This window comes from Armigeres subalbatus, chromosome 2 (assembly GCF_024139115.2).
Source record: "Armigeres subalbatus isolate Guangzhou_Male chromosome 2, GZ_Asu_2, whole genome shotgun sequence".
NCBI lineage: Eukaryota > Metazoa > Arthropoda > Insecta > Diptera > Culicidae > Armigeres > Armigeres subalbatus.
The window spans coordinates 458862046-458888505 of record NC_085140.1 but is presented as its reverse complement, the minus strand read 5'-3'; the positions used below and the strand labels follow the sequence as shown (position 1 = coordinate 458888505).

The 26460-nt window shown below is 40.8% G+C and overlaps 1 protein-coding gene across 1 annotated transcript in view; it reads right to left on the bottom strand.

Annotated features, from left to right (window-relative positions):
* Positions 1 to 26460, bottom strand: part of LOC134210510 (uncharacterized) — a 95361-nt gene that overhangs the window by 2186 nt on the left and 66715 nt on the right. The gene's annotated exons all lie outside the window — the stretch shown is intronic.

Sequence of the window (26460 nt, the reverse complement as noted above, 5' to 3'; positions counted from 1 at the left end):
CGAACGGACACGGAACGTAACTATTTAGGTCAAGTGAACTATTTTGATATTTCAGTTTACTTTACGTTTTTTCTTGTTTACTGTTCTTAGTTTTCAGATTACCAATTGACCTTGCTGCTTAACACGTTTGATGTGGACGATCAATAAATAAATTACTTTAGACAGGTTACGTTTTCATTAGTATCAGTGTTCATAAAAATCATAAAGTCACGTTAAATTCCGGACACTTGAGGTCTGTCTGCTGAATTAAACTGACAAGCGAGAGTCCGAAAATTAAAAAAAATCATCCGGTAAGAAGAATGGCTGGTGCTACCCAGCAATACCAATAAGACATTGATCAAAAATGATTCGATGTCTGTCAAAAGTAATCTTGCTCTGCGAGCAGGCTTATTTGATAATTATTGAACTGTCACTTTTAAGTTTTATTTGAGTTTAATTCTCCAAACGAGACAGATCCTTTAGTGGTTTATTGAAAAAAAATCTACGTCACATGCATTGCAAAAGAGGTTTGAACCCTATGCGATTTTAACCTATCGTGTTTGGGTCATTTGTGTACTTGGGCTCACTGGTGACTGCCGAAAATGATACCAGCAGAGAAATTCGGAGACGCATAGTGGCTGGGAATCGTACGTACTTTGGACTCCGCAAGACGCTCGATCGAATAGAGTTCGACGCCGTACCAAACTGACAATCTACAAAACGCTCATTAGACCGGTAGTCCTCTACGGACACGAGACCGGGACGATGCTCGTGGAGGACCAACACGCACTCGGAGTTTTCGAAAGGAAAGTGCTGCGTACCATCTATGGTGGGGTGCAGATTGCGGACGGTACGTGGAGAAGGCAAATGAATCACGAGTTGCATGAGCTGCTGGGAGAACCATCCATCGTTCACATCGCAAAAATCGAACGACTGCGGTGGGCCGGGCACGTACCCAGAATGTCGAACAGTAACCCGGTGAAAATGGTTCTCGACAACGATCCGACGGGCACAAGAAGGCGAGATGCGCAGCGTGAAGGTGGATAGATCAGTTGGAAAATGACTTGCGGACCCTCCGTAGACTGTGGTTGGCGACGTGTAGCCATGGACCGAGCCGAATGGAGAAGACTTTTATATACCGCACAGGCCACTTCGGCCTTAGTCTGAATAAATAAAATAATCAATATGACCCGAATCGTACTTTAAAAATTTAGTAACTTTTTAACACAACAATGTGAAGGTCTTGAAGGAAACTTCTTGACTTTTCCTCTTTCCTGGGAAACTATATTATGAACGTACGTCACTTTGTACGACGTTCCCGAAGGGCTCCAAAAAAACTCACACTTAAGGTGTTCGGGTCATATTTGTTAGTAAATAGGAACAGTGAGCATCTCTACTCATTCTATGTGCAACGTAAATGAATAAGCGCAGCCAACCTAACCAGGTAATATTAGGAGGGGCGCGTAAAGCTTCTGATGCGGGTTGCATTGTTACTCACTCTTGTACAGATGCTGGTTGAGTGAACATCCTTTTCTTTTTACAAGTTTCTTTTAATTAAAGTTGTTTTACTCGTTAAACTGTTTTTCGATTATTCCTTTGTCCCAGCAGTTCTTACCATTTTTCTTGAGAGATACCCCTTCGCACTTTTGAATTAATTGAGGTACCCCCTATTTTTTAACTGTAAATGAAAATAAGTGTAACTCATAGATAACGGAAATTAACGGAATACATGACTCTGCATAAAGTTGGCTGAAATTTTCATTTTACAGAGTTCTGGAAGAAAGGCTTCCGCGCCTCTTGAAAGGCGGATTTTGAACCACTTAAAAGGAGGCTTCCAAGCATCTTGAAATGGCGCCTTTAACCCTCTTGCACGTAGGCTTCCACGCCCATAGAAGCGTGAATTCCAAGCCCCTTGAATAGAGACTTCCGAGCATATCGAAAGAAGGTTTCCGAGCCTCTTGGGAGGAAGCTTCTGGGCCTCTTAAAAGAAAGCTTCCGGGCATCTTGAACGGATGCTTTTGGGCCTCTTGAAAGAAGGCTTTCGGGCATCTTGAACGAAGGTTTCTAGGAAGAAGGATTCCGGGCTTCTTGAAAGAAGGGCTGTCGTTCCTTTTGGAAGGGAAAAGAGTAAGTGTAGTAGAGTGCTTAAAAGGAGGCTTTCGAGAAGCGTAGAAAGATGCTTCCAATCCTCTTGCAACGAAGCAACTGAGCTTTTCAGAAGAAAAAAACTTTCATGTCTCTCAAATGGAGGCTTCCGAAAGTGTAGACTCTAAATTTTAGTTCAGAAACATATTCTTAACATATCATTCAACATTTTGTTTCGATCAGGTAGATTGCAAAAAAGATTTTTAAAATTTGTACGTTTGTCGTCCTGTCCTTTTGATCTTTTGTCCCACAGCCCTTCATCCACTGTGCTGGTTGTGGGGACAGGACTCAATAGCCTCTCAGTTACTGATCGCCATGCATATTATGTACAAGACTAAATTCTGAAATAAAAAAATATATACATATATCAAAACCTTATCAATAAGTTTTGATTAAAATTGTAATATATCCGCCATTATGCATTTTCGTCCTTTAGGTACCTCCTGGGCCCGGCGAAGCTAAGCTACCCCCCCCCCCCCCCCGGGGACCTGTACCCCATGTTGAGAACCTCTGCTTCATCCGATGGCCACCTTATCGACAATATTGACCTGGATTTGACTTAGCAATATTTTGGTCAAATTCACATATTTATATACCCAAAATAATCGTCAGCTCAGATCGTTGATCGGCCACACCTACATCCTGTAATTGTTAGAAGAAGGATCTTTTAATTTCAGCCATCTTTTATATGAACGAAAATGGCACAATAACGGGCTTGGAAATATCTAGATCGTAAATCATGCGCATGGCCTCTGAGGGCATGTATGGTCACCATCAGTGTTGGTAGAGTCATGCTCAAATCTCACTCACCGAAGCCTCATGCGCGAGCTGACTCGCTTGCAATTCTACAGGGAGAGCATCACGCATGAGTTTCTCACGCAGAATCGCATCGTTTCGCTCATTCGCCGAAAAATGATTTCGCTCCAATAAGTGTCAAAACCCAATCGAAGCGTATTTTATGTTTAGGTACGTATGGATTTTATATCCATTGTTTTAAGTAAAGAAAGTTATTCCGATGAATTTAACGAAGAAGAACACGCAAAAATCATGCAATGGGGCAAATCGCGAGTCGAATCATGATTATGAACGATTGTCTGGGTCAAGAGTCGGGTGGGGTTTGCCTCACGCTTGTTTTAAATCGTGGATGAGATTTGAGAATTTGAGTTTTTACCAACACTGGTCACCATGGATTGCTATTGGTTTTGTACCAAGCGTAATTGATCGGTTAGACCAAGGTTCCGTACTTCAGAACGGTTTGGAGAACTTAGAACGTCTGTTGAAATATTGACTGCATTCGTTATTTGTCATATCTGAAATAAGATCATTCTTGTGCGGTGTTATTGTGCAATTTTCGTCAATATAAAAGCGACCAACTGACGATACTTCTTCCGATCAACGATTTGAGGTTTTTTTTCAGTCAGTTTCTGAAAATGTATGAGCTGACGATTATTTTGGTTATGTGAACATCTGAATTCGGCTAAGAAATGCCTGATTTCCCTAAAATTTAAAAAGAACAAGAGTCAAAACAAGGGAAAAGAAGAATCGTTTTTGCAAATCTCGTCTCAGCCCTGCATGGGGTAATAGTAACTACTCACTGGACCTTACAAGTACAAATCACATCCTTCCACGGGTCTACCGATGATAATCGATTGTGCTTATGTTAATTTTACACTGCCTCACTGAATTAATTAGAAAGATCTTTTTAACTAAAAAATCCATGGAATTGGATAAAGGAGCTACTTTGAAGCAAAAGTACCAACATGCCTACCTACCCTTTTGAATTTCATGCGTGTTTTAAGGCAAGGTTTTTTCGTGAGGCAAAGTATGGACTATGACTATGACGCTGATGAAGCAGTGTCGTCAGATTTATCCCCCAAGGTTACACACATCGCTTTGAAGCAACATGATCCTGGAAACGATGGGAATAACTGTGGTGATGTAGCATCAAATGAAAGTCTATTTTCTGTACGTGCAGACAACTCTGATGATAATTATTTTGGTAACAAATCGGAGAAATGTAGATCGCTGCGAAAAAGGATTAAGAAAGATGCACGACATATCGAAACGGCGGTGTCTTGCACATTCCATAATACTTGTACATAAATTGCGCCTGCCGCAAAGGATGTAGCAATTTGGTTTCGAAGAATGCTAATCAATAAAAATAACATGAATAATGGTACCTCGATGCATCAGGTCAGAAGCATTTTATTAGTTATTCTATACGTTAGCCGATAAAAGATGCAGTCGAAATGTTTTCTCCGAGGAAAATCTGCGGCAGCTTCTCGTATTCGAGAGGTGGCAAGTGATGAAGTGCCGAACGTTTGCAGAAAATTCTACCTATACTTATTCTAATATTAATAAAAACGTTATCTATATCTGGCAAAAACCACATCCACATCAACAATTTGAAAAAAAGTTGATGTGGATGTGGTTTTTTGAAAAAAAAAAAACACTTTGAAAAAGTTGATTGGAAAAAGCTGCGCTACAACTTTGTAGAACATTTTATGTCAATATTCAGCAAAATAAAAAAGATAAAATTTCACATTTTTATAAAATGGCCCATCCTATTTTTCGGTAACTCTATAATAAGGGCCCAAGTATCCTGAACAACTTGGTAGAACAATTTTTTTTTCTTAAAAGTATGCTTTAGGCCGAAAATGCATCTTTTCTCGTAAATCTTGCAATACGATGATAATGATAAAACTTATAAAAAGTGTTGAAGCTATAGATTTTTTAGTTTTTATTTCTCACTGATGTCATCTTCTGAAGACTTTTGGGGCTTTTCAAAACGCGTGTTTTGCTATAAGAATATCGTCTTTATCTTCTTTCATTGTCGAGTTATATCATTTTTTTTTAAACATGTTTTTAGTAAAATTGGAGCCGCCTCGCAGCTTAGTGTTCATTAAGCACTTCCACAGTTATTAACTGCGAGGTTTCTAAGCCAGGTTACCATTTTTGCATTCGTATATCATGAGGCTAGCACGATGATACTTTTATGCCCAGGGAAGTCGAGACAATTTCCAATCCGAAAATTGTCTAGACCGGCACTGGGAATCGAACCCAGCCACCCTCAGCATGGTCTTGCTTTGTAGCCGCGCGTCTTACCGCACGGCTAAGGAGGCGTCTGCCCTATCCGGAGATATCAACTTACGAAAAAATGTAATTTTGACAGAAAAACGATCATAACTTTTAATCGGAAAAAGATATTGAGCATATTTACCCATCAAAAGTTGCAATTTTTTAAGCTATAAAAGTCACCTGAAGACAACTTTTTCGAGAAATCTAAAACAAAAAAAGTAGATCAAAAATACTGTTTTTGTGAGGTACACCCTAATCCAATTAGGTAAAATTGCTCTAAATCAGCCAACTTAAGAGCTACAGAAAAAGTTTTCTTAGCAAAATTGATTGGAATAAGCTGCGCTACAACTTTGTAGAAAATAACTTGTCAATATTCCGAGAAATAAAAAAATATTCCAATTTTTTTTTATATGGTGGTCCACCCTTTTTTTAGTTACACCATAATGATGGCCTTACTATTTCGAACAATGTTGTAGAACAACATTTTTTTCTAAACAATATAGTTTTGGCTTAAAATTCATCTTTCCGCGTAAATCTGTATCCTGGACCATAGTGCAATGGGAAATGATTTTCCGTCGAATGCAACTTGTTGCAAGCAAATCGTTTGCCAAGAATGCCAAAAAAGGAGTAAGAAATTTATACGTGCCCGTTTTTGGCATAAAAATATTGTATTTTGGCCATATCTTCGAAGATCGAGTGTTCAAACCATATGCAAAAAATCGTTTATTCTGCCAGCACTGCCGAACTACGTAGACCAATAATTTAACTGAGCGTTATTTCAAAATAATTGATCTTATAGGGCTTTATAGCTAGTGGGAGCTATCCGGAATCATTTCACAAAGAAAAAAAATCCGACAGGAAGGAAGATGGGTTTTGCCCTTCATTAACCGTAGGTCATCCGGTAGTGCTGGCAGAAACATTGATTTCTTTGATAAGAAAATTATTTTGAGCTTTTTAGTGGAATGTCTTCACTTGTCATAAGACGAATTAATACGATCCCATTGAATTCCACCACTTAATTGTATCTTGACAGATACGTATTTCGACCTCAACAGTAAGGCCGTCTTCAGTGTCTTGTACTTGACTCGACTTGATTTCTTGCATATGGTTTGAACAATCAATTTTCGAAACCTAATAACATATTTGGTAGACCTTCCAGCTATGTACCTTCTTCGGCAAAGTCTTTCGGCATCTTCCAGACTATATGCTAACGTAATTTGTCACGTGATTGATGATAAATTGAAGCCGCTTATAGCAAAAATGTAAAGTACGTTTTCCCATACTAATCTCCATGTAAATTTATAACGCGATGTGGCATGCGAGATCGCAATCAACCGAGCCCATATTTTGCACAGTTGATTGGGGTCCCAAAACGATTCAGAAAAACCTTGATCTCACTTGATCGGACGAAGTTTGCGTTTTTCCATACAACTGCGCCCCACTCTAATACACACGCACTAAGGCGGCTCAACAAACACTTTTTCAATTTTTTGGATGGGCGCCTTCTAATGTAATTCGGTTCTATTTGATGCCCTGGTGCTCTGAACAATATTTCAGCTAAATCGGTCAACGTTTGGGCGGTGCTAAACTCGTTGGAAGTTTATATGGAAAAATGTATGCAGAAACATCGAAAAACAGTGATTTGCAGAAAAATATATATAGCTCTTTTAGTGGAATGTATTCAACCGTCTAAGACGAATTAAGTACTGTCCATTTAATTCCACCAGTTAATTTTCGTTATCTTTGCAGATACGTATTTCGACCACAACTGTGTGGTCGTCTTCAGTGTCTTGTACTTGACTCGACTGTGGTCGAAATACGTATCTGCAAAGATAACGAAAATTAACTGGTGGAATTAAATGGACAGTACTTAATTCGTCTTAGACGTAAAGAATCTTAGCTGGGATAATTTCCTGAAGACACCGAACAACTGACCCCTATGGAATCTGGAATAGTTCTGGAACAGTACTGTGGGTTGACCATTATGGATAAAAATTTAGATCCATCAGATCCTATTGTTATGAAGGAATCGGTCAAGAAATGTGGTTTTAGAGCAGTTTTAATTTTTTAAAGTTCTTTAAAACAGACGTCAGGTACGGAAAGGTTAATGAACACTAAGCTACGAGGCGGCAATTTTCTAGCGGCAGACGTAATGTCAATGAAGAATTAAAATAAGCTTGGGCTCTATAAACCTATATGGACGTGAAGGGTTGCTATCGGTTTTGTTCCAGGTGTAGTTAACATGGTAGCCCAACCGATCTAAACTCCAGAACAATTTGGAGGACCTAGCACATCTGATTAGGACACATTTGATTCGTAATTATTTTGTTTTATTGTCTTTATTAGAGAGACTTTCATCCCGAGGCAAACTTTCGAAATTCATACAGACAGTCTTTATGAACCTTATGACCTGTGCGATCACTATCGTCATCTAGTGGGGAAAATCCTGAATTACTTTGGCCAAACACACAATGTATCTGAATATTCAGGATCTGAGATACATCCCAATTTTCAATTATTTATATTAATTGCATAGTAACATCTAGCAAAGAAACTCAGAACTACTGTAGTAAGATCCAGTATAGTAAAGACAGCTTGAATATCTTTACCAAAGACATCAAGCACCTAAGTAGTAAGGGTTCGGAGATGAAACTCAATGTTTAGTCTATATGAAGAAAGAACCAACACTGGCGGCACCTATCGGAGAAATGTCGATTTCTCTAATTTCTTTTTTTTTTCATGTAACATCCCTCTGCACAAAATTATAAAATAAATCATGTAGAAATAAAGGTAATACTCTTCATCAAAAATATCATCTGCATTTGCTATAAATTATAAAATAAAGCTTCTTGCCCATCGGCGAAGATGTTCTTCTCAAGCTATGAAACATCGAGTAAAGTACAAGACACTGAAGACGACCACACAGTTGTGGTCGACATACGTATCTGCAAAGATAACGAAAATTAACTGGTGGAATTATTGCTCGTTGCATCAATTTTTAGACTCTGGCGCAACTTCGTTTTGCTTTGAATTTTTAGCGTGCACACCAATACATTCAAAGTATCTTTGTAATTGTTTTATTATGTTGATATTTATCGGACACACGTGTTTTTGTTTACTCAAACAAACAGCAAACAGTGTTAATTCATTTTTGTTTGTGACACGCGGAAAATATTCACGCAAATAATTTGCGCGCAAGGGTCTAATAAGGCGGAATCTGCGCAATAAATGGACAGTACTTAATTCGTCTTAGACGGTTGAGTGATTTGCATTTAGATGGCACTATTAATATTAAAGAACTATGATACTCATTCATTGCCGTCATACACATATTTGTCCCATGTTTGGTGGGATTCCCTATATACATGGGACAGCTATGCGTATAACGGCAGTTTAGTTCTTTTAGAAATAAATACAGAATGTAATGCTGAAAACCGCGAGATTGGATTGGAATTTATTAGGCAAAGTTATTGGCATTTTACTGGAGTGATGTAAGGGGTATTTTGTTTTTTTTCAACTTCCGGAGTTGTAATTGGATTCGAAAGAACAGTAGCAGAACCGTCAAACGTTGAAGTCTCGGAGAACGACGTGATAGAAGTGCTAAAAGAGGAAGTGTGTGCATTGCAAACCGACCCAACAATGACAACCCGTCAAATGGATCCAGATTCTATCCCATGTTCAATGATAGAGCGGGAAAAAAGGCGGAGACTATGACTTTCAAAAACAAAACAGATCGGATGTGGTTCGTGAAAAAGGCATAATGGGATACACGGACTGTGTAAATAAATTGGAAACGGAAGATAAGTAGCAGCAATAGCCAACAACCAGTCAGCTGAGAAATCCACCAACTGATAGATCGGTCGCCTCCAAAGAATACATCTCGTAAAAATGTTTCACGACGCTTGTCTGAAACTTCATCAGAATAATATTATGTAATATTTTAAACAGTCTTCGGCACCGTAGAGTTTTAAATTAAACAAAAGAAAAGAAATTTGCCTAAACAAAACTACAAAGAAATCCTTATAACTTCGCCGGGTAAACACTAATCTTATCGCAGTTTTCAGCATACCATTCTGTATTAAATTCTACAAGAACTGAATGAGTCTCATAATTCTTCATCGTAAATTGTACCGTCTAATTGCAATTGCAAATCACTGTTTTTCGAAGCTTCTGCATACATTTTTCCATATAAACTTCCAACGAGTTTATCACCGCCCAAACGATGATCGATTTAGCTGAAATTTTGTCCAGAGCATCAGGGCATCAAATAGACCCGATTAAGAGGGCGGCTCATCAAGCAATTAGAAAAAAGTTTTTCCGATACTAATTTGAGCCACCCTAATACACAGACATAAACACATACAGACATTACTTCAATTCGTCGTGCTGAGTCGATCGGTATAAAACACTATGGGTCTCTGGTCTCCGGGCCTCCGGGTTCGATTTCGACCAACAAAATTTGTCACATAACTTCTACCGTAATCCGGGGGAACATTGATCACCGGGGTAACATTGATCAGTTTCACCACTTTCAAGAAATGAATAAAATATGATTACCTGTTTCACAATTACTTAAGGTGAGTTAGGTATCTTAATCTTGACTAAATTTGCTGCTGAATGATATAAACTTCGGATGATTTTCCATTTATTTTTCGCCGAAATTTGAAAAATAAAATCAACATTAATTTTTGAACGCACAGCAAGCTGCCAAAAAAGCACTCGAAACAAATATAATAACAAAAAAATTAAGCTCGTACCTATAGTTATGTGATAAGCAATTTTATTTTCTTGGTGAATCCATAGTTTTTGTCTCAAAATTTTGCTATATATTGTTGAAAAACCAGATAATTCCACTAGCGGTGATCGATGCACGTCGCTTCAGCGTAAGAGATTCCAACTATAATTGCCTACCTTAAGGCATATGCATACTCTTTCTCTATAAATAAATGATTGATCAAAGTTACCCCAAATTGAAAAATAAAAAAACTCGACAAAAAACATTTTTAAAACAAGTTTAAAATTATCAAATGATCAAGAACATCAACCTTATACGTTCTACATGTAGCTGTACTCGTTTAAAAAATATGAAAAAAGCTATGATTTCACTTACAGGGGAAATATTTACAAAACAATTAAAAAAATGATCAATGTCCTCCGGATTACGGTACCACGTTCTAAAGGGCTATCACTTTAATAAAACAAAAACAGAACGGTCTTTTCCGGTCTTATTGCCATTTGTGGGGCCCTCCTTAGCCGTGCGGTAAGACGCGCGGCTGCAAAGCAAGACCATGCTGAGGGTGGCTGGGTTCGATTCCCAGTGCCGGTCAAGGCAACTTTCGGATTGGAAATTGTATCGACTTCCCTGGGCATAAAAGTATCATCGTGTTAGCCTCATCATGATATACGAATACAAAAATGGTAATCTCGCAGTTAATAACTGTGGAAGTGCTTAATGATGAACACTAAGCTGCGAGGCGGCTCTGTCCCAGTGTGGGGATGTAATATGGTAGGTAATTAGCGATTGAATTTTCATCAAATTATATATTTGCAATGGCAATGAAAACCTTTGATTGCATAGAAAACCTTCAACCGCGGCGTCGACAATACGATTATTGTTTACAACCATGTACCATCGACGCTGTGATTTAATATATAACTTATTCTGACAACCTTAACTGATTCTGAAGGCTACCCAAATCCCATCATAATGCCATTCACATTCCAATGCTAATACTCCGTATCTAAATAATTTACTTCTCTTCATTTTCATCGGCCAGCTCAAGATGCGAAGCGGTCGAGGCGGTCGAGCAGCAGTTCGTCAGCCTTTCGTCCGTTTCACCAGTCGACGACGATCTCGGGCTTTCGACGACGTCGTCCGGCAGTTCGTCATTTGCGTGCTGCTCAGTATCCTTTTGTTCCAGTTCTTCTATCACCAGGCACTCATCATCCACCTCCAGTTCTCGTCCGATGAAGTTCTTCATCGGTGTGTAAACAGTTCCACCGTCGAGTGGTAGTACCACGTTGGTCACCTCATCTGCACTGTTGAAGGGGGTTTCTACTTTTGCCTGATTAATGGGACTGCTGTCTGGCGATGGCGATAACGACTCATTTTGTCGTCTGACAAAGCACCAACAACAAATTCTAATAAACTCTGGGGGCTGCCTAATCGTTTTTTCGAACACATTTTCCTTCACTTGTGTCCGGTCGTGATTGGTTGTGGGAGAATTTTCACTACTATTGTGAAAATGATCAATTCCATTTACTTCTATTTCTTTAGAGTGGCCATTTTCTTCGTTGGCGCAATTATTGTTATTATTGCACTGCTCCGAATTGTCACTGGCAATTTGATCCTGGTTGGGTGCTTTTTCACATGAAAACGTTCGCATAAACTTCATACAGCAACCAGTACAAATTTGATAATATGGAAGAAACTTCACGAACATTTCACCGATTAATCCAGAACAGTAATCACTTCGTAATATTTCACATAACCGTGATATAAAGCGAATCAGTCCATAAAACTTTCATTTTTTCGTTCGTATTCGTCCACTAAACGGAATGGCCTAGTTCCTTGACTGAGGTTGCAGCTCAACTGATATCCTTTTTTCATCGAGCGCAAGCACTAATTGTAGGGCACGGATGTCGAGCAATTACGATTTCCACTGCTGGTCACTGGTCAACTTCTCTAACACTACTGGCCATTACTAAGGCATGCGAACGGTAGAAAAAGGAACTGAACCAACACCCGACGAATCGGTATTCGTCTGCACAAACATCCAAGCCCACATAAAAAAAATGTTTATATATCCTTATTCACGACGCCAACACGGACACCGACGTCGCCGCCGGGAAGCTAACAAAACAGTTTGATAGTGGTTGATACGTAGCAATGGAATAGCATCGTGTGTACTTTCGAATCCGGTGCGCGCCTGCCGCGCGGAAAAGTCGGTTTCCGAACGATTTTCTCTCGTTGTTTAGAATTGATCGAGTACATGTGCTGCGCATTATGTTGTGGGCGGTAGAGACCATACATTGCTTTTCACAAGCACATTTTGTTTATAACAACGGTTCTTCACGATAGTGGTTGGTTGGCTGTACGTGTACCCGTAATAGTGAAAACTCAATTTTCACTGTATTTTAAACTATGTTTTGAATTTTCAACATTATTTTTTCCAAAAAGTAGGGAAAAAAGCTTTCTGTCAATATATGGACATCAATGGAAGTATATTTCTATCATTTGTCATAAAATAAACAACTTGAACCTATCTCTAATACCACAATTACTGGTACACCGTTCCTTGTGCCTGAAATAAAATATGAATGTTCAAACCCGTTGATGCTTGTGCTGTATAACCCTATCGCATGTAGATTCCAGAAAATGTTTATCCCAAGGTATGGTATTGGAATTTCCCGTAACACGGTAGATCACTTTGACGTTGTGGTGTAAGATCTACCAAACTGAGCCCTAGCCTAATCCTTTTTTCTAGCTAGGGCAATAAGTTATGGTAATTAAGGATTCATTGTATTTAGTCCTCGCTACCAACAGCAGTCTCAGAAATAAAACATAATTAATGTTACCTTGCAGACAGTTGAAAAACTCGAATTCCTCTTGTTTGAGGCTAGACTATATGCAGCGGAAACAACTTTTCAAGCAATTAGTTTAAAAACCTCGGTACTCGGTCCTAGGCTGAACTGACTGCTGGAAAAATCGAGTTAGGGGTTTAAATACGTACTAACTCTTCTTGAACTGGTGAACAATGGTAGTGAGAGGAACACACGGAAGTTCTTATTACTGAACAAATTCTCTTGCTTGAAATGGTCTTGTAGACAGAGCTAAATCCCGGGTTTTAAGAGTTTCACTGGTGATATTCTAGAAGCAACACAAGGATGTGGCTAGGGCTCCGATACATGGCCAAAAACAGTATTACTGTTCTGTTTTCTCAAGAAAGGATTGATTTCCTATTGATAAGGGGTGCGCCTTCAATGGGATTGCTCTCTATGAAGGGTCTAAATAGCGGGACCTTGTCATAGTGGTCTTGAGAAAACAAAACAACAACTGTACCGAAACCGATACTGCATTGCATCTCAATAGCACTGGAGTAATTCGACATGCACTTAAACACTAAGGATACGGTTAACGCTACAATAGATCTAATAATTGGTCGCAGTGGCACACCCGAACAGGAAAAAAATGGTATTGGAAACGACTGGAAATAGTTTTTATGTAGAAATTTTGGCTATCTCAAGGGTTTAGGTGAAATAGCAATGTAATCAAAGGCTTTCAATTATCAATCCTGCGGAAGCAAGTTCGAATCTCAAGATTATTTGATATAACATGAATATATTGGCAATCTCAGGATACTTTGCAAAATTGTCTAAGTTGGTTGATTTTTATATTATTAATTTTCGTAATACATACGAATTATATAGAATTTTGTTTATTTTTGGTAAGGAAAGATCCATAAAGTACGTCGACACAGTCAATCACATTTCTCACCAGGTCAAAACAGAAAACCCTCCGAAGAAATACACGCCAAATCCACGGCAGGTTCCTCAAAGCATACCGGACGAAGGATCATTGTACTCGCTCAATACGATCTTCATATGTTTGTTGATACCAAATTTGCACAGCAGAAAGCCTATTTGGTATCACGGTCATTTGGCATGACAAACATTTGGGATGACAAACATTTGTAATAATTTTGAACTACTCCTATAGAGTGCCCAGCCAACACAAAATCGTATATGACGCAACATAAGATGTTAAAGTGGAGGTTATATACGTACATATTGTATGGGGAAGTACCTATATGGCCGCCACATCTTATGTGACATCATATACGACCTGGGTGTTGACTGGGTGGGTCATTTGGCATAACGGACATTTGGCATAAGTTTTTCACATAGACAAACTAAATCGAGGATATGTTCTGATAAATTAGGACTGATGGTAGACATTTTTCGGAAGGATGGACAAACTAAACGGCAGAACTACTTCCGAGGAAGAATCACATACAATATTGACTTTTTCCAGGCAAACGCCTACATCCATCATATCACATCGCAAGCTCTAATTTTAAGTATCACATCTGCAATAGTCCGGAAGTGCAAATCTTACTGAGCGTCTGTTCTCCACGTTAGGAGCGGCTCAAAACAGCGTCTGTTATCCATGTTAGAGGCGGCTGATAATCGTCCGAGTGCCAGCGAGGAACTCTAAGTGAAACTGTACACTATGGTCCACCGGGAATAAGGAGGAATGGTCCTCCGGAAATTTAGAGAGGTTGGTGTTAGGCCCTGCAAGCCAGCCTTTAAAAAACATAAGTAACGAACAATCAACAAGAGAGTACGGACCGGAACCATCGGCGAAGACCACCGCGACGAAAAGGGACTAGCGATTGGAAACTCGGTTCGTAGAACTGCAAATCTTTCAACTTCATCGAGAGCACATGCATACTCGCCGATGTGCTCAAGGACCGTGGATTCGGCATCGTAGCGCTGCAGGAGGTTTGTTGGAAGGGATCAATGGTGCGAACGTTTAGTTTAGAGGTAATCATACCATCTACCAGAGCTGCGGCAACACACACGAGCTGGGAACAGCTTTCATAGTGATGGGCGATATGCAAAGGCGCGTGATCGGGTGGTGGCCGATCAACGAGAGAATGTGCAGGTTGAGGATCAAAAAGGCCGGTTCTTAAACTTCAGCATAATCAACGTCCATAGCCCACACTCCGGAAGCACTGATGATGATAAGGACGCATTCTACGCGCAGTTGGAACGTGAGTACGACAGCTGCCCAATCCACGACGTCAAAATCATCATAGGAGATTTGAACGCTCAGGTTGGCCAAGAGGAGGAGTTTAGACCGACTATTGGAAAGTTTAGCGCTCACCGGCTGACGAACGAAAACGGCCTACGACTAATTGATTTCGCCGCCTCCAAGAATATGGCCATTCGTAGCACCTACTTCCAACACTTCCAACACAGCCTCCCGTATCGGTACACCTGGAGATCACCACTGCAGACAGAATCACAAATCGACCACGTTCTGATTGATGGACGGCACTTCTCCGACATTATCGACGTTAGGACATACCGTGGCGCTAACATCGATTCTGACCATTATCTGGTGATGGTGAAACTGCGCCCAAAACTATCCGTCATCAACAATGTTCGGTACCGACGACCACCGCGGTACGACCTAGAGCGACTGAAGCAACCTGATGTCGCCACTGCATACGCGCAGTATGTCGAGGCAGCGTTGCCGGAAGAGGGTGAGCTCGATGGGGCCCCTCTTGATGACCGCTGGAATACAGTCGAAGCAGCCATTAACGACGCAGCGGAGAACAACGTCGGGTATATGGGACGAAGTCGACGGAACGATTGGTTCGACGAAGAGTGCAGACAGATTCTGGAGGAGAAGGACGCAGCGCGGGCGGTCGCGCTGCAGCAAGGTACTCGGCAGAACGTGGAGCGGAGACTGCAGACCCGCCTTTTTCAGGAGAAGAAAAGCCGCCTGGAAGAAGCGGAGTGCGAGGAGATGGAACAGCTGTGCCGTTCTCAAGAAACACGCAAGTTCTACCAGAAGCTCAACGCATCCCGGAAAGGCTTCGTGCCGCGAGCCGAAACGTGCCGAGATAAGGATGGAAGCATCTTGACGGACGAACGTGTGGTGATCGAAAGGTGAAAGCAGCACTACGAGGAACATTTGAATGACGCTGAGAGTACAGGCAATGAAAGTCAAGGCAGCGGAGGAGATGACTACGTCAGTTCAGCGGACGATGGAAGCCAACCAGCCCCCACCTTGAGGGAAGCTAAGGATGCCATCCAACAGCTAAAGATTAATAAAGCAGCTGGTAAGGATGGTATCGGAGCTGAGCTCATCAAAATGGGCCCGGAAAAGCTAGCCACTTGGCTGCACAAACTGATAGTCAGAATCTGGGAAACTGAACAGCTACCGGAGGAGTGGAAGGAAGGGGTTATATGCCCCATCTACAAGAAAGGCGACAAGCTGAAGTATGAGAACTTTCGAGCGATCACCATCCTTAATGCCGCCTACAAAGTGATATCCCAGATCATCTTCCGTCGTATGTCACCATTAGTGAACGAGTTCGTGGGAAGTTATCAAGCCGGCTTCGTTGACGGCCGCTCGACAACGGACCAGATCTTTACTGTACGGCAAATCCTTCAAAAATGCCGTTTATTTGCTCGTTCGTTTATTTCAAGGCGGCATACGACAGTATAGACCGCGTAGAGCTATGGAAAATGATGGACGAGAACAGCTTCCCTGGGAAGCTTACCAGACTGATCAAAGCAACGGTGGATGGTGTGCCAAACTATGTGAAGATTTCGGGCGAACACTCCAGTTCGTTCGAATCGTGCCGGGGACTAAGACAAGGTGATGGACTTTCGTGCCTGTTATTCAACATTGCGCTAGAAGGTGTCATGCGGAGAGCCGGTTGTAACAGCCGGGGTACGATTTTCAACAGATCCAGTCAATTTATTTGTTTCGCGGAAGACATGGACATTGTCGGCCGAACATTTGCAAAGGTGGCAGAGCTGTACACTCGCCTGAAACGTGAAGCAACAAAAGTTGGACTGGTGGTGAATGCGTCAAAGGCAAAGTACATGCTTGTGGGCGGAACCGAGCGCGACAGGGCCCGCCTGGGAAGCAGTGTTACCATAGACGGGGATACCTTCGAGGTGGTCAAGGAATTCGTCTACCTCAGATCCTTGCTAACGGCTGATAACAATGTAAGTCGTGAAATACGAAGGCGCATCATATGAGGAAGTCGGGCCTACTACGAGCTCCAGAAGAAAGTGAGGTTAAAAAAGATTCGCCACCGCACCAAATGTGTCATGTACAAGACGCTAATAAGACCGGTTGTCCTCTACGGACATGAAACATGGACAATGCTCGAGGAGGACTTGCAAGCACTTGGAATATTCGAGAGACGGGTGCTTAGGACCATCTTTGGCGGAGTGCAAGAAAACGGTGTGTGGCGGCGAAGAATGAACCACGAGCTCGCCCAGCTCTACGGCGAACCCAGTATCCAGAAGGTAGCTAAAGCCGGAAGGGTACGATGGGCAGGACATGTTGCAAGAATGCCGGACAGCAACCAAAGATGGTGTTCGCTTCCGATCCGGCAGGTACGAGACGGCGTTGATTCATTGTTATCTGTTTAGATGTAGACTAAATAAATGAAATGAATCTACAATAGTGCCGGCGATATCGCAGAACGTGGAGTTGACTTTTGACTTCATGACGATCAAACTAAAACTACAGCCTGATCAGTGTCTAGGTACGTTTATACGTAAGATAAGCCTGGTGATTTCCTATTTCTAAAGAATAGGTTACACCCACCATTTCCTTATATCGAGCAAATGCCCTCATTTAAAGAAGAGATCACATCCACAATTGTCATAATCTGAGCAAGCGCCTAGTTTTAAGGGATCACATTCACCATTGCCTTAATCCGGACAAACGCCTTCTTTTAAAGAAGGGATCATATCCACCATTGCCTTAGCCCGGCAAGCGGCTACTTTTAAAGAAATGATCAATCCACCATTGCCTTAATACGGGTAAACGCTTACTTTTAAAGAAGAAATCATATCCACCATTACCTTAATCCAAGAAATCATCTACTATTAAAGAAGAGATCACATCACCATTGCTTAAGCATCCGGGCGCGCATCTACTTTATAAGAAGGGGTAATATGTACCATTGCCTTAATCCAAGCAAACGCCTACTTTTAAAAAAGAGATTACACCCAGGTTTTTTTTTACACGGTTGGAATTCTTTAATTTCTCGGTTAACCCAAACTTTCACAGCTTTTTAATCTTTTGTCTGTGCTCTGGGGTCAATATGACCCCATGCCACTTTGAGTGGCTGCCATTTTTTTAATTTTCAACCGATTCTCCTAATTTTTGGTAGTTTGGTAAAACTCGCCGAGATCTGTCTCCTAGGCGCAAATTCACTTCAAAAATCTTGAAAATATGCGCTACAGTGTACTTTTTTCAAAAAACTTACGTTGTCTGTGCTCTGGGGTCAAATTGACCCCAAATTGAAATTGCTATAACTTTTTTAATGCTTGGCCAATTTTGGATTTTTGGGGCTGTTTCGAAAGATAATTTAATAATGAATTCAAATATACCACCACCTGGCGGCCGAGTTCTAAACTTATCAACGCCTGATGTCAGAGCACATGCCTTCCTGCATATCCTTTTTGAAAAGGTGCAGTTCAAAATGGGTAGGACTTTCAGATATAAGTAAAATAATCATGAAAAATCACTGGTTTTATACCCTTATTCACTAAAACCCCTCCCCGCGATGTTCCCGCCCACCAATAGTTAATATTTTGTAACGACCTGAAAGATGATTAAATTATCTTTCGAAGAAGCCCCAAAAATCCAAAATTGGCCAAGCATTAAAAAAGTTATAGCAATTTCAATTTGGGGTCAATTTGACCCCAGAGCACAGACAACGTAAGTTTTTTTGAGCACAGACAGAAGGTTAAATACCTCCTGAATTTTCTTCGATTTTTGATGAATTTTTTCGTGGGGTTAACTCGTTGTTTCATTGACGTTGAAGGTCTTAATCGACTAAAACCAAACCGTGTAAAAAAAAACCTGGGTGTACATCCACCATTTCCTCAATCCGGGTAAGCGATTCTAAATAAGGGATTACATCCACCATTGCAGTAATTCAAACAAGCGACTACTTTTAAAGAAGGGATCACATCCACCATTGCATTGTCTTTTTATTATGCTGTATTCACTATTCCAGGTTTTTTCAGCACTGCTGATTATGAACAAACAAAAATTATGCCATATGCGTTATGCCAAAAGACCCTCACTTTAGTCGCTGTTTTCAATTATGCTAAATGTCTGTTATGCCAAATGACCTTATGCTAAATGACCAGCTCCCCATCATTTCAACAGAACGCTTTTCAATATACCACGGTTCACAGTCGAATGGGGAACTGAACAGTAACGCCAGAAGCAGGGCAAGAGTGATGGAGATACCAATATGGATTGGGCGAGGTCATTGCTAGTGGAATATCCGTTCCAACGGTGACTAATGGTTTGGGGCGATAAGCGGAGGTTTCACACGACTGTAAATGGCATACCGAACTAGACAGCTGTCAGAGGTAGTGAGTGGAAGAAGCGTTTCGAGGATTTGCCGAATGGTGATTTAGAAGTATAATTTAGAAGCATAGTCGATTACGAATTAAAATTAAGTTAGGATTATGAACCTTGACATGGTATTAGAGCTTCTCAAATACACGCAAAAAAAAGCGTTCATGAATTCGTGAACTAACGAGTTCACGGTGTATTTTTTCGGGAACAACAGTCACGGATTCGGGAATACAGTCACGTTATACTAATTTTAAAACGTGACAATTTCTCGAAAAATTCATATAAATACTCAAACTTATCGATTTTTCAAAAGTTTTGGTTGGAACGTACAAAACCAATAAAAATTTAAAAAAAATTTTTGGTTGAACATTTTAAAATGTTGTTTCTGAACATTTAAATATTTCGATTTGTGCCCTTGTTGCACGAAACCTAACATATTCTTGCGATGGTAGGGATAGATGAGGATTTTAATAATCATTTTGGAAATGCTACACAGATAAAAATATGTTGTGATTTTAAATGTATTTTCATGCACATATTCGGAGCATGCAAATAAACGTAACATTCAATTGATCTTACTGTTGTTTTAAATCGAAATAAATTTAAACTGTGCTTGCTTGTAAAAGTCAATCAAATTTAATTGAATATCGAATGTTAATTCGTTTGATAGGGTTAGCTGCAATTTTACACGTCATTGAATTTTCAAAATTATTTGCTGTGTATGATAGAACTAGAATACGCAGGCCAAGCCATTAAAGTGGACCCATTGAAGAAGGAAAAGAAGATTTTGTGTAAAAAAGAATATTTCCAACGAAAAAGAGGCAAAACAGTTCAACGCATAAAATAACTAATTAAATTATTTATTCTGTCTTTCTGAGCGGACAGTTAATAGTTATCCGTTAATTCTTGTTTAAGTTTTTTTTATCCTGGGTAGATTCTTCTTCTGGTTTTTGACATTGTACTCGTAATATTTTCGATAAATTCGCAAAGCTATGCAACCAATATATTCGTCGCCAATTATTTCGCAGGCCTGGCGTCATTTTGTCCCACCCTTCGTGTCGTTTTTCACCAGATCCACATTTGAATGACATCTCAATTACAAAATAAAGATATAAAAGGCTTGTTGTTTTGAGGAAGAAATCAAATCACATTATATGTAGTTTTGTAAATGTTGTATATGCAGGTTTAAATCATTAGTTTATATTGTGTAAATTGGCTAAAATATCAAGAAAGCATTAGGAGGGCATTTTGAATCCATTGTCTTAAATAAATTTTAATAACTAACTGTAAGGTTTTACTCGAAATAAATGTGCAACGTTCAATTTTGATTCCATTTCTTGAACTACGAATCCCTATCTTCTTAAAGATTAATTGATTGACGAGTGACGAATATGCTAGCTTTCAGTGTCTTCACGGGTAGGCCAGAAAGGTGAAAGTGTAAAACTTATAAACACATGCCACCTTCTATTACAGCTTTTAGAATTTGAAAAGTAGCTCTCGTCAAAACTTGAAACTCAAGTGACATGAACCCAATTATTCGGGCACATAGTTTGTAGTTGAGTTGGTTAAGTTGTTACGAGCACGAAACTGGCATGATTTTACATGTCAGCTTCTTAGGAGTTCTTCTCTTACGAACTTTCAGTTTCTCTGTAATTTGACAGGCAAGTTTTTCCAGCAGTAACTCTTTCGTCATGTGGCATTTCTTTTCTGACGTCAAACCCCATGGCGCCCAAAATTGGAATTTTAATACCTTTTGAAATGGTAGACATTAGCATAATTACACGATGTGGTCGTCCTCCCCGGTGAAGGTCAAGCGATGGCTTGTGGTGCGATATCGTTCTTCTGATTGGTACGGTTAAAGCATTTTCGGTTCGATAATGTTCGCACTTGATTGTATGAAAAGGATACTTCCCACGTGCTGTCTCGTCATGATTAATAGCGCAGCTATCGTTACTCATCATTTATCGTCGTTTTGAATGGCACATATTCGATTTTTCGCGTGGTTGGCAGTTTCCCAGTGCTGTGAATGAAAATCATCACCTTTCCCAAAAACCTCGGTTGGCGAAGGATATTGAATTCTGGTGACCTCATTTCAACCATCCGGATCGAAAGTTGTTTTTTGTTTACAGTTCACAGTCATGTAGGGCACACAGTACGTATCGCCATTGACCAGCAGTCTAATAGAGCCTTTCCACCCGATATCACGGCACAGTGTGTGAAGAAAGGTTGCGTGTTTTATTAGAAACACAACACAAAATCTATAGAAAACTGCTCTCTATTCTTATGTGAGGTGAATGGCTCTTCAAGGATTGGGAACTTGACATGGCATCATAGGACAATCGTAGGTCGTGCAGCCAATGCTCTAAGTAGATTGACCGAATCATCGTGTAATAAGCATTGGCATGCACCGATAACCGCATGATTAATTTTTTAGAAGCTTGTTGGGTAGATAGAGCTATATATATTTTATTCATTCGATAATTTGAAATCTGAAAAATGATGTCTTGTTTCAAACATTATCGTATCCGTGTGGCAGCACAAGGCATTGTTGGTGGCCAATAACTTAGGTGAAAACAATAATTTAGGATAAGGTTCTCCGGGGTAAGTGCGAATGCGGGGTGAATAAGTACAAAGGCTGCAGTTGCATTTACCAATGATATGGTTGATGAATACTTTAAGTAGATAAATGATTGTGTGACATCTAACACGAAAAACAAAATATTCAATCTTCACTTGCACTCAACAACCTTTTCGATAGAGTAACTGTTTTGGATTGTGGTCTAGTGAAAAATACATCGACAGATAATTTTATTTGAGACTAGCAGACCCGTCGAACTTCGTCCTGTCAAAAATTAGTTAGTTAGTTTTCATGTATATGGAAGATTTCAAACAGATGTGAATATTTTGAATCTGTATCAATCGCCTAATAAAAATATACTTATTGCCTTAATACACTTATACAATCTGCAGGATTTCTTCAGCAGCTTCACATTTATTTCTTTCAAAAATTCACATGTTCTGAAAATTATTCCAGATTTATTTTTGACATGCCTACACATTTTAAGAATGTGCTTTTGATATCACTATAGTTTTTCCTTGGCATGAATTGCTGCATAATAATTCACTCACGCATAACTACACAAATTATCTTCAAAAGTTATTTTTCGAAAGGCCCTCCAGGAATTTCATCTTTCTTCCAATGGTATCAATCAATCATTAATGTCTCTGACGTAAAAACTTTTAATATAAGCCCTGATAAAGACCCACGTAACTGTGATGATGTTGCCAAGTCATCATGAGCAACAATTATATGCTTTTCTATACAATACAAATTGTAGTTTTTGTAGCCTCCAGCTCTTTCTTAAATATGGACTAATGTTTCGAGAAAGGGAATATTTTAAAGTTACTATGCTTTTCCTGAATTAAATAAATAATAAGGTGTAGAAAATTATTTAAAGCTTGGAAGGGAATGAATAAGTCAAGTCAAGTACGTCTGAAGACGACCTTACTGTTAATGCCTGAAATACGTGTCTGTAAAGTTATGGAGAATTGAATTGGATGGCGCTAACTCGTCTTGACGATAATTTTTCATTTATTTATTACCAGACTAAGGCCAGAGTGGCCTGTGCAATACATAAAAGTCTTCTCCATTCGGCTCGGTCCATGGCTGCACTTTGCCAACCACGCAGTCTGCGGAGGGTCCCCAAATCGTCCTCCACCTGATCGATCCACCTTGCCCGCTGTGCACCTCGCCTACTTGTTCCCGTCCGATCGTTGTCGAGAATTATTTTCACCGGATTACTGTCCGACATTCTGACTACGTGCCCGGCCCACCGCAGTCTTTTGATTTTCGCGGTGTGAACGATGGATGGTTCTCCCAACAGCTGATGCAACTCGTGGTTCATTCGCTTCCTCCACGTACCGTCCGCCATCTGCACCCCAGCAGTCGGTGCTCAATCTCATCTTTTTTTTGTACGCGTGCAAGATGTCTGGTTTAAATAGCTCTCCTGGTAGTTGGTCAACCCCAAGGGCTTTGTTGTTCTTCAGCCGGCCAATCTCCTCCTGGATTTCCTGGAGATCCGGAGCCGGTAGAATTATGTCCTGCGCGCGTTCCCCCAGGTCCATCACCATACCGCCATCTTCGTCTGCCACATCGCCATTCAGGTGCTCTTCGTAGTGCTGCCGCCACCTTTGGATCACCTCACGCTCGTTCGTAAGAAGGTTCCCGTTTATGTCCTTACACATATCAGGCTGTGGCACGTGGCCCTTACGTGAACGGTTTAACTTCTCATAGAACTTTCGTGTGTTATTAGCGCGGTACAGTTGCTCCGTTTCTTCACGGTCTCGATCTTCCTGCTGGCGCTTTTTCCTCTGAAAAATCGAGTTTTGTCTGTTCCGCGCTCGTTTATATCGTGCCTCGTTCGCCCTCGTGTGGTGTTGCAGCAATCTCGCCCATGCTGCATTCTTCCTTCTACTAACTGCTCACATTCGCCGTCATACCAGTCGTTTCTCTGATCCGGGGGCACCGTGCCAAGTGCAGCGGTTGCGGTGCTACCAATGGCGGATCGAATATCTCTCCAGCCATCTTCAAGAGACGCTGCGCCTAGCTGCTCTTCCTTTTGGAAGTACCACACGCTTAAAATCAATAACACAGATATATGTTTGCTTCACACAAAACGGACCTAATGCAGAACAACCCCTAGATGAGCGACAGTTACACAGCCACAAAAATAGCTCGTGTGGTTTTATTTGCGCTTGGATTTCAATATTTTCAACAGTATTTAATTCCTCATGAAACAAGGAATCTGTACAAATGTTTACATGTTAAAAAAAGACCGTTATCACGACCGTACGAGGCATTTTTGTGCCTGTGTAACTGTCGTTTATCTAGGGGTTGTTCTGCATTAGGTCCGTTTTATGTGAAGCTAACATATCTCTTTGTTATTGATTTTAAGCGTGCACTTCCAGCTGCTGTGCGTATTCTTGGGCTAGTCTACCGTCTTGTAGCCGCCCTATGTTAAGCCGCGGCGTCCGACTTCGACGCGTGTTGTACACCGTCGAGTTTTGAGCGCAGGCATACTACAACGAGGTAGTGGTCGGATTCAATATTCGCACTGCGGTAAGTGCGGACGTTCGTGATGTCGGAGAAGAATTTACCGTCGATTAGAACGTGGTCGATTTGGTTTTCCGTTTCTTGGTTAGGTGATCTCCATGTGGCCTTGTGGATATTTTTGCGAGGAAAGAAGGTGCTTCGGACTACCATTCCGCAAGAGGCTGCGAAGTTTATACATCGTTGGCCGTTGTCATTCGATACGGTATGCAGACTATTCGGTCCGATGACCGGTCTACATTTTCTTCCTTCCTACCTGTGCGTTCATGTCACCGATGACGATTTTGACGTCCCGCAGTGGGCATCCATCGTATGTCTGCTCCAGCTGTGCGTAGAACGCTTCTTTCTCGTCGTCGGGTCTCCCTTCGTGTGGGCAGTGCACGTTGATGATGCTATAGTTGAAGAAATCCTCAGCTTGCACATCCTTGCGTTGATTGGCTGCCACCCAATCACACGATGGCGCATCTTAGCCAGCACTATGAAGCCGGTTCCCATCTCGTTGGTGGTGCCACAGCTTTGGTAGAAGGTTGCCGCTCGTTGCCCGCTTTTCCACACTTTCTGTCCTGTCCAGCAAATCTCCTGCAGCGCGACGTCGAAGTTGCGGGGATGTAATTCATCGTAGATCATCCTGTCGCAACCTGCGACTTGCAGTTCCATGTCTCAAGCTTCCAATCGTGATCCTTTATTCGTCGCCTAGGTCTTTGCCGATTCTATCGAGTCGCATTATCTGCGGCATCATGACAGCTTGCGAAACAAGTCTCTCGCGGTATGCTACATATCGTATATGTATACAGAGATGATAAGTGAGAGACTTGTTCTTTCTCTTTAGGATTCAATCCCTGCCTCTGGAATATTTTTACGTTGATAATTATTTTTTTGTAACATGATACCTATGATTGATAGGTCATTGGTCATGCTATGCCGTTAATTTCGATAGAGAAACGTGGATTCTTTTTCGCAAATTTCATATCAATTTGTCCATTTCGAAACATGTGCTGTGCATATGCACAGCCAAGATATTTAACAAAAAATAATTTTCGTACGGTCGAGTGGCCGAATAATATGCAATTAATTGCATTATTCATGTTGGTCGCGGTTTTGTTTTTGCAGTCGCGGATTTCATCTTGTTAGTCGCGGATTTCGCAGATTAAAATTTGCTCAGTTTGTAACAGCCCTGCAATTTAGAAAATGACCATTCCATAAATCCTCCAGATAGTGCCTCTTTTTACCGGGCCAAAATAATATATAATAATTATTATTTTTGTTAGCATTGCTTTGTAAAATCAAATGAGGTGTCAGACGACCTAGTTTGACTCAAATTTGAAAATGGCCCTTCCGGAGGCCCTGCGATGTGATCGGATTGAACTAGGGTTTTTAGTACCGACCCTTTTTGGCGAGTCCCGGTACTACGGTACTGAACCCCTCAGTACCGGGAGTACCGGGAAAATACCGGTACTGGAAGATTTTTTTTCGAAAATCATTTAAATCAATAAAAAGTCAGGTAACTATTGGTAACTTTTCAAACTTTATTCATTGCTTTGTATGTATTCAACACTTGTCTTGGGGCTTGTCCTTATCCTTGAAATGGGCTTTCAGAACGCACAGCATTTTCAATGTTTCGTCAGACGTAAGGGATCGCATTTTAGTACCGAAGCTTCCAGAAACAGAGAACGCTCTTTCTGAGTCTACAGAAGTAGGGCGAACTGTTGCTAGTGAATCATGAAGCATTGACAAGTATTTTCCTTTCAGCTTTTTCTGAGTCGTTATCTTGTCTTACATTTTTTACGAATCCTGGTGCAGTAATCGAACTTACAGGAACACTCTTGCCTCAAGCGGGGATGATTTGGAAAAATACTGATGAAGTGTGACGATTTTTTTGGGATGTGGTGATGTCGTTGTGGTTTGATTGTCTTGAGGTACGTCATCGGACGCCTGACGTTTGTCCAAATTGATTGTCGCTGTCGAAACATCTTTTGCTGGCAAGGATAGGGCACTAAATGTCAACGAAGGA